Here is a 15,153-nt window from a genome sequence, read left to right on the forward strand (position 1 = left end):
ATTGAGAGTTAGGGCCTGAACATGTGAATTTGGGGGGAACACAAACATTCAGTCCAGTGTTAATTCAGCTTAAAGGTCTGGGCAGACAAGGATCATATGTGTTACAATTTTTATTAAAATGCCAACTTCTGATTATCAGCTCTCTTAAATCTAATTGTTTAAACATCAGCTGTGTCTGACTTTGTCTTCTGTGTGACAAAGGAATCTGATGAGGGATTAGAAATGGACCCTGGAATCAATAATTTGCTCCCAGGCACGCCTGGTTATATTGCCGGTAAATAATTCATCATCTGCTGGTGGAGGTAAGTCTCCAAAGTCATTCTCCACTAACTCATCGTTTTCAACACTTTTCTCCAAAGGGAAATAATGAAGTCTGATTTCACCAGACAGGGAGAGTGTACTTGGTTAGAACTACCTTTCGATGATATTTTACATTCTTAAGCTTTTTATAGTTTTCTCACAGTTTCATATATATTATTTTATTTATTTATTTATTTCTCGTGACCATTCTGTGAGATATCTTGAAAGACATTATCTAATCTTTAAAATGAAGACAGGCAGAATAGAGCAGGGAATTAAGGAATTAGTCTGCTTATTTTCATATTTCAGTTACTTTACATTAACTCTGTAACCTTAGGCAAGTTATTTAATATCTCTGTGCTTCTGTTTCCTAATCTATAAAATGGAGCCTGCTAATAATACTTGTCTCACGGTTATTGTGAGGATTAAATATGCTATATTACATATGAAGCTCTAAGGACAGTGTTTACCAAACTCAATAAATGTTGACTATTATTATAAGGGGATGCAAAACCAATTTATGTGGCCATGACTAATATATAGCTAACATTAATTATCTTGTTTATTAGGTAGAAAGTATTCTGACCCTTTTTGTTTGGTTTTTTTGGGGGGGTTTTTTTGTTTGTTTGTTTGTTTGTTTGTGACAAGATCTTGCTCTTTTGCCTGGGCTAGAGTGCAGTGGTGTCATCATAGCTCACTGCAGCCTCCAACTCCTGGGCTCAAGTGATCCGTCTGCCTCAGCTTCACAGGTAGCTGGGACTGCACCCAGCTAATTTTTCTATTTTTTGTAGAGATGGGGTCTCACTCTTGCTCAGGCTGGTCTTGAACTCCTGGCCTCAAGTAATCCTCCTGCCTCAGCCTCCCAAAGTGCTAGGATTACAGGCATGAGCCACCACACCCAGCCTCTGACCCTTTTTATAGATAAAAAAATTGAGAGCTAGATTAACTGAATTCTCTGATATGATATAACTAAGCTAACCTTGACATTTCTACTACATCTCTCTTATTTGCTCCTCCTCCTTTACCTACCTTTGAAATGTTCATATTCTCCAAAGTACCATCTCATTTTGCATACTCTTCCTTGCTAACAGCCTTCACCACAGCTAAAGCACTTGCCTCTTTGCTGTTGGCAGCTTGGATTCTTCACTTCCTCCTCTGGTTCCCCACTATGTCCTTGTATCACAGCCTTTAGGTATGTGTACATGAGTGGGTATGAATGTATGCCCCTCTCTTTTGGACTGTAAGTCCCCAGCACGTAGTATAAGGCTTTGTCCATAGTAGGCACTAAATAAATATTTGAAGGTGGAAGAAAGAAAGGATGGGGCATAGCTTTAAACTGAAGTGTTCTAACTCTTCTAGTTCCAACTCCATAATTAAATTATTCTTAGTTTTTTTTTAGAAAGATACACAAAACTTAAATAAAATGGAATATTTGGAGACGTTTTTCCCAAATTTATGCAATTAAAGTAGTTACCTAATTGAAAGTCTAACATACTTTGAGCACCTGCTGTATGCCAGGTTCCATGCTGATGCTGGGAACATAAAGGTGTAGTCTCCAGGAGTTTCTGTCTTTGGGGGAGAAGTCAAACTTTCATGAATAAGTTAGCAAAATTATGTTACTACTATGTGTTGACAGTATTTTATAAAGATAATGTCACCTCTTTATCACAGGTAGGTCCTTCTGTGCCTCACCAATTAAACATATTTAGGTATTGCATCATGTGTTGGCTCTGGGAGTTAGCCTTGTTTGAAATAATGGGATTCACAAGTAGAAGCTATTTGTATATTTTTTCATTTATAAGTTTTCAAGACATATGTCTGTGTCCATTGCTTTTGCCTCTTTAATAGTTTTCCTAGTGTGCTTTACCATGTGCGGAAAGTGAAAGATAATAGAATTAATGCAGTCACATCATTGTTTGCCCTCATGTGCATATACACACTCCTAATTGTGGCAACGCAGTATTTTTGTTTGTTGGTTTCATCTGTGGATCTTTATCAGCTGAACGTACTCCATTGTGAAATGTCATTAGAACGCTGATTTCTCTGTGGGTCCGGAGACCCATTTAGAAAGCATCATATATTCAGTAACAGCCTTTTGCCTGGTGCAGACAGCATGTACTGGCTATTTCGCAGGACGTTACTATCCTTGAAACGTAAAAATGATACATCATTTAACTAACTTACTTTTTTCCTCTGCTATCAATTCACTCGTGTAGTGGCATGCCCTTGACTTTCAAACTGGTGGGTATCTTGAAAATAGCATTAAGTGAAATCAGCATGATGGTGCTATTTTTGCTTGATGTCGTCTGAAACAGTGTCTTGTTTTTGCGAGTTGGTGCCTGTTAATAGATTTGGAAACCTGTGATTCTAAAAGTTACATATGTGTAGAATGATGACAAGTGTTGACAAAGGAGCATTCCTTTTTCTTTTTGCACTTAGTACCTTGACTAAGTGAAAGACGGTAATTCTTGCATGTGACACTGCCATGAAATACGAATCTAGTCCTTGTCACAGTCTAGGTTGACTTTTGTTAGATACATTGTAGGGATAATAATAATTGCATTTAATATTTATAAACATGCATGATTATGGTTAGATTGGTAGAGCACGTCCTTGAGCCCTCATCCCAGTTGACCTGAATGTCACATGATTCAGGACACTAGAGGAGGAAAACCAGGGCTTCTAGGCTACTGACAAAGCCCCATTCATGGTGAGCTCTTGTACAACTTTATGATTTCAGTCACAACTGGGTAAGAGTAGTGTCACCTCTTTCTTACCGAGAACATATGCCTTAAATGAATGTGCATGATGACATGTGTTCTCTTCCCAGGAGTCAAAGAGCACACGTATAAAAAATGACCCCATCCTGCAGATTATTTATGGTAATGAGCCATGGTTTAAAAAAATGAATGCCAATGCATTAACCACAAAGTCTTATAAATAATAAATGAATAAGCAGTTTATTCTATTACGTATGTAACAGCTGTAATGTTAGGGACTCATAAAAGTGGTTGATCACATTAGAGGCCTTGGTCCAAAGGGAGTAGCCGGCTAAAACTAGAAGGTTCTGTAGAAGTAGAAGGTGCAGCCATGACCTCAGACTTTAACACCAGGATGCATAAATGTTAAATTCTTTTCTCAGACACTGGCCCTCATCAAATGTAAACCCAACTAGCCACCCTCAAGAATTAATGACCCCTAATAAAGTAGAGAGACATACACACCCACCTATGCGTACACATACACACGTCACCCTGCAGTTTTATTTTTTAGTATCCTGATACAAGCTTGGCGAGTGCTGAGCATCATTTTGTCACGTGTGCTCTAGGCCAGCACGTGCTGCTTTCATTTCCCTGCATTGCTCCTACATGTCCACCTACCTGCTCCTGCAGCCCTGGGGCTCCATAGCACTCCTTCCTCTGTTTCCCCTTCTGGCTTCTTACTGTGGCTGCCACCAGCTCCTCCCCGTACTAGACCAGCCCCCAGGTAGCTGACCCAGGCTCCAGCATGTCCATCATGCCGGCCTCAGTCACCTGCCTTTTGTTCCCACCACTCGTGTGCCAAAAGGGTCTATAAAGACCCGTCTTAAAAAGACCCCTCCTGTAGGAGACCTACTCTCATCCTTTCAGAAGGCTCTTTCATCCATGCCCTCGTGAGAAATTCACAACCAACCTTTGGGACATTCCCAATAGGGAGTCTCAACCCCATTTTGTCAGTGATGAAACTGAAGATCCAAAATAGAAATGCAGTGATTTGTCCTATGGAACAAAGCTGGTGTTCAACAGCCCTGGCACACCTAGATCTTGGTCTTCCAAATTTAGCCCTGGATCTCCTAATCCAGTCCATGCTGCCCCAAGTCAGACTTGAATTCTTATTTGTAGGTGCAGAATTTAAAAGCAGACTTATCAACTGTATTTAACTTCAGTTCAAAGATGTCGTGGGTCTTGGTATTTGGGTTTGTTTGAAGAATAGAAAAGCATTTGTAGATGGGGGCTTACCTTATCTGAAGAATAGTTTCCAGACAAACACAAGAGGTTACTGAAGTTCTTGAAAATTCTTTTCAAAACCTTTTTAAAGGTTTAGATTAATTTTCTTTATTTAGAATGCCTGAAATAGAATCTTATCTCAAGGAACTAGTACATTATAAGATCCCTATATGTACTTTCTAGTCATTTGATTTTTCTCTCTGTCCTGGAAGCCACAACTTTCTTGGAAACCACAACTTCGGTTTTTCTCATGTAATAGCAAGACTTATTTAAGGTGATTATTCTGAAATTATTGGTGTTTTTGAAGCATGCTGACACCAAAGCAGAGTTTTAAAATATGTTTTTTGGATCGACTTTTTCCAGGTATACATAAATGCACATAAACCCACACATGCATGTAATATGCATGCTCTGTCTCTTGAAAGGAGTTTCCACATAACTTTAATTGAATGAGAGGACGTTCCTTCTAGCACTTTTCCCTGCTTAATTTCTAGGTGCCTTCAATTTGTTAAGTAATTGTGTAGTGTGTCTTAAGACAAACCATATTCTATGGTGCTTGCAGGATCTCAAGTCAGCAGTGTATTTTATAGAAGATAGCTCTGATCAGACAACAAAATTTAAGACTCTCAACAGAAGAGGAGTTGATCCTGAGGGAAGTAATGTTAAACCCCTTCTGTCAATATTCTGTAAGAGAGAGTAATAACACCACCTGGAACATTCAATACTCGTGTCATTCATAGATGAATATACCTAACTCCTCACTCCCAATTTGCTCACATTCTAAGCCTGATTTTGGAAACAGAGTGCAGCCCAGAGCTGAAGAAAGAGAATCTATTATAAAATAAACATAACATCCTCAGTGCATCTGAAATGTCACGTGCCACTTCCTGCCTCCTTTCTAGCAACTTTGCATTCAAGTGGAGGAACTAATGGAAAGATACAGGATTTTATTATGTAAGAGGAATGAAGATCAGAGGAAGGATGAGACTAAAGCCTCTCTTTTTACGCCCAGGAGAACATGAAGCTCTGGCCCTCCCCGACTTAATGAGAGGGCTGTATGAAAGAACTGAAGGACACTCATTCCTTTGAACCATAGGAGGGGAATCATATTAAGTCCATCATGGGACAGTTTATTATTGTCTCTTCTGGTTGTAATATTTTCTTAAAGGAAATATCAGATTGTAATATTGAACTTTCATTTAAAAGTATATGCTGCACCATTTCGCATCCTCAGCACTATTGACTTCATTCTCTTTAAGGTTGCTTAATCTGCCTGAGCTTTATTTTAGTCATCTGTAAAATGGGGATGATGATGCCATCATTTTAGAATGTTGGGAGAATTAAATAAAATGATGCCTGTAAAATATTTAACACACTATCTAGTAAACTTTAAGCTGCTCTGTAACTATTGGCTGTTATTAGCTATAATGATTTGAATACCTAAAAGTTCAGTGAAAGGAAAATTACTATTTGTAATGCTCAAAGTAGAGACTGAAATCCATATCCACTCTATCTTTTGGGCTCAGGTTTGACTGAAGTGAAGCTAGCAAAGTAACTTCAGAGATTTGGTTCAGTTCTTAAAATTTTCTACTTTTTCCAAGTGAAAAATTATGTATGTTCCACAGAACACCTTAAATATTCAGGACTCTTCCCCAAATCTAATGCAAGAATTGGAAATATAAATAAGCTGCCCTTTGCTTCTATTTTCTTTCCCTTTGCTTATGTCTCTAAATCCCCTGCATTTTATTTAATTGACTCTGTTGACTCTGCTCAACAACCACGAAACAAGAGAATCCCCAGCATGGTAGGCTTGAAACTCCCCATGTCAGTAGGCTTTCCAACCTGTCTTTAAAAGGTCAGCGCGAGTGGCTGCAGGAATGTGCAGTCTCTCGTCCCCCGGTGGTCTGTGTCGTACGTGTAGCAGGTGACAGCAGGGGTCGTCTCTGCCTCGCTCATCACTGCATCCCCGGAGCTTAGTGTGGTGCTGTGCACACGGCAGGTGCTCCATGAGTGTTTGTGAAATGATAACTGAGTGACCAATCTCACAATGAGATTTTTTTGAAAACAACAGATTTTTTTTAACTTATCCTTATATGAAATATTTAAAAAGTTCAGAGCAGTATCTTGTTAATGTAAAGAGGGAGCTGTTGATAAACATTCAACATTTATGGTGGGAGGTCGAAGATGAGAATTGTAGTCTTATTGTATTAGTCTTACCTACTTAGAATTGAAATAATTCAAAACAATGACCCTGAAGCTCTGAAGGCTCCATGCAACACGATTTTTCGATCCAGCAATCTCATTATTGGGCATCTACCCAGAAGAACAAAAGTCATTCTATAACAAAGACACCTGTACCCGAATGTTTATAGCAGCACAATTCACAATCGCAAAGATGTGGAAACAACCCAAATGCCCATCAATCCACGAATGGATTAGTAAACTGTGGTATATGTATACCATGGAGTACTACTCAGCTATATAAGAAATAACGATGATACGACATCTCTTTGGTTCTCTTGGAGAGAATTGGAACCCATTATATTAAGTGAAGTATCCAAAGAATGGAAAAACAAGCATCACATGTACTCACCAGAAAATTGGTTTCCCTGATCATCACCTAAATGCACATTGGGGAAGGATACCAATCGGGTATCAGACTGAGACGGGAGGTGGGGGGGGTGGGGGTAGGGGATGGATGCATGCCTACAAGATGAGTGCGTTGCGCACTGTCTGGGGAATGGTCATGCTTGAATGTGCTGACTCGGGGTGGTGGGCGGGGAGGGGATGGAGGTATGACTACATGGTGAATGCCAGGCGCACTGTCTGGAGAATGGCCACGCTTGAGGCTCTGACTCAGGGGGATGGGCGGGACATGGACAATGTATATAACCTGAGCTTTTGTACCCCCATGAAGAGCTGAAATAAAAAAAAAAAATCACTATTGTGGCCTTTTCATGCTACCCAGAGAGGAGTCCATACAGCGAGGTTCTGGATTTCGACCATTACTTAAAGAGAAACTTTCACAATGTCCAGAGCCCTGGATGTCCTGCAAATGAAGGAAGAGGATGTCCTCAAATTTCTTGCAGCAGGAACCCACTTAGGTGGCACCAACCTTGACTTCCAAAGGGAACAGTACATCTACGAAACGAAAAGTGATGGCATCTGTATCATAAATCAGAAGAGGACCTGGGAGAAGCTTCTGCTGGCAGCTCGTGCCATTGTTGCCATTGAAAACCCTGCTGATGCCAGAGTCATATCCTTTGGGAATACTGGCCAGTGGGCTGTGCTGAGTTTGCTGCTGCCACTGGAGCCTCTCCCCCTGCTGGTCACTTCACTCTGGGAACCTTCACCAACCAGATCCAGGCAGCCTTCTGGGAGCTGCATCTTCTGGTGGTTACCATTCCCAGTGCGGACTACCACTTAGAGTGTTTTATATTAACCAGCCCACCACTGCTCTGTAACGCACATTCTCCTGTGTATTATGTGGACGTCACTAACCCATACAACCACAGGGGAGCCCACTCGGTGGATCTGATGTGCTAGATGCTGTCCTGGGAAGTTTTGCACACGTGTGGCACCATCTCCTGTGTACACCCATAGGAGGTCATGCCTGATCACTCCTTAAACAGAGAACCTGAAGACACTGCAAAGGACGCGCAGGCTGCTGCTGAAAAGTCTGTGACCAAGGAGGAATTTCAGGGGGAATGAACTGCTCCAGCTTCTGAATTCACTGCCACTCAGCCTGAGGTCGCAGACTGGTCCCAGGGTGTGCAGGTGCCCCCTGTGCCTGTTCAGCAGGTCCCTACTGAAAACTGGAAGCACCCAGCCTGCCACAGAAACCTGGTCTGCGGCTCCCACTGCTCAGGCCACTGAGCGCATAGGGACAACCACTGAGTGGTCTTCAGGTGTTCTCCACAGGCTCACAAGGTGGAAATAAAGTTGATGGAAAATAAACATTGGTTTCTTTAAAAAACAGCAACAACAACAAAAACGCCCCACTGTCACAGAATTAAGAGCGAATGTGTCATTGGCATAAGGACCATGAGAATGGTTGGGATCCAGCAGGTTGCAGTAGAAGTCTGTGCTGCTGTTCTCCGTAAATCTGAAAGCAAGCTTCCTGACCTGCAAGGAACCCAGAGTCTAAGGCTTGAAACCACAGCTATATCTGACCAACCCAAAGCTTTTGTGGGTCTTGGGAGCATCGTTGGCGCAGCCCTCGCAGGGTCAGGGACCAACCCTGGCAGTTTTCCTTGCGTGGGAGCAGCGTTGTGGGTTGCCACGGCAGGGCTTGTGTGAGCTCTTCAGTCGTTCTCCTTCTGTGGTCCTCACGTTGACATCTTTTGTCTAGTTGGGCCTTGGGTTTTCTCTCCCGTAAGATGCAGGCCAGTTTCCTTCTGTTCCATGGAAACATTGTCAGGATGAATGGGAACGTTTAAAAGGAACAAAACGTCTTCAGCGGACATTTAACTCCTCAGCAGAAAGATGTTACAGTAATGGAAGGAGTTATTAACTTTAAAAAAGGGAAATATAAAAATGCTGTTAGTACTTTGAGACTGTGCTTCACTTTATGCCTTATGTTTTGCTTTTGCTCTGGGAATTTTGAGGCCTGTCTTAGGGGTGTGTAAATCGCATTAGCACTGGGTGGGCTTCGCATCCATGAGTTGTACTGTCTGCCAGAACAGACTGCTCCGCTGTTCCTCCTCGTTTCCCCGAGTCTGCCCACACACTGACATGCTGCCGAGGCTCCCACACTGAGACATATGTTAGAGCACAAAATGCTTTCCCCTCAGGACTCCCAGAGGGTGTTTCAAGAATGCTTTCCCTGATTCCTGCTTCTTGATATAAAAGAACATTTAGCAAAGAAAATCTAAATAGTTGCTTTGAAACAATAAATCAAGACTCGAGCTCATTTAAAAAAATGAAAGAATCCATGACGTGGCAAGTCCTAAATCACCTTTTGTGATAATGTGTAAGCAAGTTTATTTACCCTGTGTCTTGGTCTTTTCGGGCTGCTATAAGAAAATGCTATAGACTGAGTAGCTTATAAACAACAGAAATTTATTTCTTGCAGTTCTGGAATCTGGGAAGTCCAAGATCAAGGTGCCAGAAGATTCATGAGGGACTGCTCTCTGCCTCCTAGACACCCTGTGTCTTCACCTGGTGGAAGGGGCAAGGCAGCTCTCTGGGGCCCCTTTTATAAGGGACCTAATCCCATTCATGAAGGCTCTACCCCAATGACCTAATCACCTCCCAAAGTCCCCATCTCCTAATACTTTCACCTTGTAGGTTATGATTTCAACATAAGAATTTTGGGAGCACACAGACATCGGACCATAGCACCCTGCAACTCTCAACAGTCACCCAGTCCATCCTCAGGACTATTTCTGGGAAAGCTGCTTATTATACTTTGAGAGCATGTGCATAAGTCACAGGTTTTTGGTCACACTATCCACAAAATTAAATAATTCTACAAGGCTATGCCCTTGCAGCCCACATCTGGACAAATATTTGACTTTATATTCCTGTGCATGTTAACAATCTCTAACACATCTCAGAAGCTAATTTGTTTCTACTAAAAGGGAAAATTATGATTTGAGGTTGGAAATTAGACAACTTGTGTAAAAAATAAAATCCAGGAATGTGCTAAACCAGATAAATTTACAAATATTTTTATCATTGGCAAAGCTAGCTCAATATGTTTTCTGATTATTTATCATCATTTCTGTGTAAATGCAAGAACAATTAAGAAGTCATTATTAATAATAGTCTATCTACAATGCTGCAAAAGAGTCTCTAGAGAATATCAGATAAGAGTGGTGGAAAAGGGGACATAAATGGTATGTTCATTCCCCCAACTTTTGCCCCAGAGCAATGACTTCCAACCTTTTTGGAGATAAAAACTCATTAAAGTTTTCATTGATTTTATGCCTTCACTTCTACATCCTACATGGGCTATATGACATACATTTTTTAAAACTGAATTTTATTTGAGCACTTCTGCAATGTCTCTTGAGGTAAAACAATACCCTAATATATTCCTGGCTGAGAATTAGGAGAGTGAAATAACACTTATTAAGACTAAACAGGTACCACACACTGTCTTAAATGCTTTGCATGTACCAACTCATTTAATTCTTTCCACAACCCTTGAAGGCAAGTATGTTTCTTCATTCTATCTTATAGAAAGGAAGTTGAGGCATTGAGGCCTAAAGTTTGTCCAGTGGCTTGACACAGTTAGGTGGGTGGAGCCAGGTGATCTGACTGCGACACCAGGCACTTAACCACAAGCCTCCACCTTCCTGTAATAGATGGCTGGCAGTCCACAGTTCAGAAATAGCAATCATAAATGGAAGTTGTATGAAAATCATCATGGCTATATTTATCATGGTCCTTGTCCTTTATAACTTTTCGACTACACAGCGGTTTTAGTGTAGTTCTACCATAACTGTTTTATTCCTCAGCATGGATAGGTTCTGTCTGAATTACTCCATGCTTGCTCATATCTGGTTTTTGCATTACTTTTGTTACTGTTGTTGTTTCACAAACATAACGCATATTTACCTACCCAGATCCGAAATTCTAAAGATCAAAAACAGTGTCTTTTACTACTTGTCTGTTTTCCACAAAAGAGATGGAAAAACACATATACAATGAATGCTTAAAAATGTATGTTGAGTAGAATATGTACACTAACACTGAGAACCAATTCAGCATCTTCTTTAGAAAAAATTTCCTCAGGGCCTTTCAGAATACAACCAGATTGGCCAAATGCACTTTGGCATTAATATGTGACTGTAAACCAGTGACACCAAAATATCTCAGGATTACGTTCTTGGAGATGTAAGAAATAGTTTAATAATTAAAATCAACATTCTTTTTCTTAAATCCACTTCATTCAATATACATGAGCAAACATGCAGTAATTCAGACAGAACTTATGCATGCTGAGGAATAAAACAGGTATGGCAGAACTACCCTAAGAGGGCTGTGTAGTTGAAAAGTTATAAAGGACAAAGACCACTTTTGCATGAGCAAGAGTCAGACCCTATCTCTACTAAAATTAGAAAAATTAGCTGGACGTGGTGGCACATGCCTATAGTCCCAGCAATTCAGAAGGCTGAGGCAGGAGGATCGTTGAGCCCAGGGTTTGAGGTTGCAGTGAGCTACAATGATGTCACTGTGCTCTAGCTGGCTACAGAGCGAGACTCTGTCTCAAAAAAAAAAAAAAAAAAATCCTGCATGGCAACAAACTGTCTGACACTCTACGTTGTTATCTGGAAACCATAATAAATCCTGTGGGGATGTGCACATTACTTATTACATAAACACAACAAATGCTTGTTAATATATAAAGTTCCTGCTTGACAATGTGATCTTTAACATATGGACATTTACATCACCTGATACTATGTAATCTTGGGGATATTATGAGAGATAATGGGGGCAAATCATGGTGATCTTTCTAGTGTAGGAATTATTTTACTCACTCTTGGAGTCAGACAGATAGTCTTAAAATACCATATTGTTTATATTGGCAGCTGGAAGAATCAATTATTTATTATGTTGACAATTAACTCTCTGAGTTGAGAGGAATAGATTATAATTTACAGAAACTCCAGGCTTTCTAGAGACCATTAGTGTCACTTGTCTATGAAGCAATTCTCCAACACCACAGTCACTTTCCCTATAAATGAGTTACGCTGTGTGGGTCTGGATGGCTGGGAGATAGGTCCTTGAATGGAGGAACCAGGAAGTGTGCTACAGGCAACTAAGGAACTTCAGTTAGTAGGGTGTGTCGGTGACAGTGTAGATTGAGCAGGGGCTGGGAGACTCATCTGAATGCAAGCATGCTTAGGTCGTGTGATGTTTGGGATAGCTTTGGTAAGACGGCTGATAGAGTGTTAAGGCTACACCTGGGTAGCACTATTAGTTATTATTATGATAGAAAGTAAAAGTTCAAGTCAGGTCAAACAAAAAAAAACAAAACAGTGTATACAGGACAGAGACAAGTACTTTGTCACAGCGTCAGGATCTTTACCTGGTCCACCTATGCATCCTCTGTCACTATTTATCCCTAGTCTCAGTTTTTCTGTCAAATGGGGAAAATGGCATCAATCTCGTAGAATTCTGAAAATTAAATAGGTAATCCTTATGTAGCACATAGCACAGTGCTTGGCATCATTTACTCAGTAAATATCGGCTAATATTCTTCCTCCTCCTGGACTCCTCTAGAGGTAAACTTCGAATTTCAAGCAGCCTGCTTTCCTCTTTTTTGACCCAAGGCTACTCATTTCTCTTTGTCCTTAGGCCAGTGCTCCAGTGGTCCCCCCAGGCTGGGGTGACCCTCCCCACCTCCCCCTTGCTTGCCTTTTCTAATTCCCACTGGACAGTCAGGGCTGGACTCAAGTCTCAGTTCCTCTGGGATGACTTCCTGGCCACAGAGCCCCCGGGTGGCTCTATCCTCTGAATTCCTATAATGACCAAGGACATCAGTGGGAGCACCACCTCTTAATGACCTCTATATTGACTGATGTCTTTTAAATTATGTGTGCAGATATGTGCTTTGTCATACTGCCAACATGCTAAATAGCACGTTCTAAGATAGAGATTGTGGGATATGATCCTCCATGGCCTCCATATTGCTGTGTATTTCTTACAGAATGGCATGGTGGGTTAAGCAATAGCCTTTGCAGTCAGACAGTGCCTGGTTGGAATTCCTAACCTGCTACTTACTTTCCTTGTGATGTTGGACAGTTACCCTTCCTGAGCCTTAGCTTGCTTGTCTGTAAAGTGCACACACCCTACAGAATTTTGTGAAAATTAAACGAAATGTATATTAAGTTCCTAGCACAGTGCAGAGCACAAGTAACTGCTTAATGATGTTATTATTCAGAATATCAGTAGATATTTCTTAATAGAAATATCTATTTCTATTAGCAATAGTAGCAAAATGCATGTTGCCCCCTGAAAAAGAGGAAAAGATACATATTTTTTATATTTTCAGGCATCGAAAAATCTTTGGCCATGTCTTATGGAAATGGTAAAAATAAGTAGACTGAGATTCTTTACCTTAAAATCCCAAACTATTCAGCCTCTCTAAATGTATAACCATGCATTCCTTTAATAATTAGTACTGCAATTTGCTTGACACTGTTTTAGGCATTTGGGATATAAAAATGAATAAGAAAAAGTACCCCCACCACATGGAACTTACATTCTGCTGAGAGATGGATGACGAACAACAAATAAATATGACACGATGTTAGCAGTCATAAGGGATGTGAAGAAAAATAAAGCAATAGTCAGTGAGAGGCTGTGGTGTTAGGGGGTCAGGAGAGGCAATTTAGATTGGGTGCTGGGATGTCCTTCCTGAAGAAGCAACATTTGATCAGAGACATGAATTAATGAGGCCAAAAGCCATGTGATAACAGTGAGAAATAGTTCTAGGCAGAGGAATAAATAGCGAACTTGAAGGCACTGAGTTGAAAGGGATGTGACATGCTCCAGGAGCGGTCAGAAGGCCATTGTGGCTCCAGGGAGAACGATGAGGTCTCAAGGTTCCTAGAGCCTCGCAGGTGATGATAGAGACTTTGGGCTTTGTGTTAAGCGAAATGGGAAACCACTGGTGTTTTGAAAGGACAGTATTTGTTTTACTGTGAAGACTATGGGGACCACTTCACAGCTATCAGGATGGCTATTATTTAAAAAAAAAAAGGAAAATAACAAGTGTTAGTGAGGATGTGGAAAAACTGGAACCCCTGTGCTTTGCTTGTGGGAATGTATTAATAAAATGGTACAGCTGCCGTGGAAAACAGTTTGGTGATGCCTTAAACAGTGAAGCATACAATTACCAAGTGATCCGGCAATTCCACTTCTGGGTATATACCCGAAAACATTGGAAGCAGAGACTCAAACAGATACAGGTCATAGAAGCATTATTCACAATAGCCAAAAGGTGGAGATGACCTAAATATCCATCCATGGGTGAATGGATAAACAAACTGTGGCGCGCGCGCGCGTGTGTGTGTGTGTGTGTGTGTGTGTGTGTGTGTGTGTATGAACATATACATATATTCAGCCTTAAAAAGGAAGGAAGTTCTCATACATGCTACAACATTCGTGAACCTTGAAAACTTTATGCTAAGTGAAATAAGACAGACATAAAAAGACAAATATTGTATGATTCTACTTATATGAGGTACCTAAAGTAGGCAAATTCACAGAGACAGAAAGTACGCTAGAGGTTACTAGTAGCCGAGGGAAGGGATGGGACAGGGAGTTATCATATAATGGGAACAGAGTTTCTGTTAGGGATAATGAATGAAGTTCTAGATATAAATATTTATTATGGTTGCACAGCAGTGTGAGTATACTTAGTGCCACTGAATCATACACTTTGAAATGGTTAAAGGGAGCCAGGCACAGTGGCTCACACCTGGGATCATTTGAGGCCAGGATTTCAAGACCAGCCTGAGCAATATGAGACTCTGTGTTTACAAAAAAATTAGAGAAATTAGCTGGCTATGGTGGCGCGTCTGTAGTCCCAGCTACTCAGGAGGTTGAGGGAGGAGGATCACTTGAGCCCAGGAATTTGAGCTTATGGTAAGCTATGATGACACCACTGCACTCCACCCCAGTCAATAGAGTGAAACCCTGTCTCAAAAATAAAAAATGTTTAAAGGGGTGAATTTCATGCTATGTATATGTTACTACGATTAAAATTAAAAAGACTGTGGGAGGCAGGAGGAAGGGTGTGGAAGCAGGGATTCCAGTTAGATGCTATAGCAGGAAGCCAGGTAAGGGATGAGTAGGGCTGTGAGGATAGTAAGAAGTATTCAAACTTAGAATATATTTTGGAAGTTGA

General features: G+C 40.9%; 1 protein-coding gene and 1 pseudogene across 2 annotated transcripts in view; both read left to right on the top strand.

Moving 5' to 3' along the window:
- KLF12 (Kruppel like factor 12) overlaps positions 1-15,153 on the top strand; it is a 232,724-nt gene that overhangs the window by 182,704 nt on the left and 34,867 nt on the right. The gene's annotated exons all lie outside the window — the stretch shown is intronic.
- On the top strand, positions 7,214-8,228 carry LOC123649251 (annotated as a pseudogene).

Source organism: Lemur catta, chromosome 13 (genome assembly GCF_020740605.2).
Source record: "Lemur catta isolate mLemCat1 chromosome 13, mLemCat1.pri, whole genome shotgun sequence".
Classification (NCBI taxonomy): domain Eukaryota; kingdom Metazoa; phylum Chordata; class Mammalia; order Primates; family Lemuridae; genus Lemur; species Lemur catta.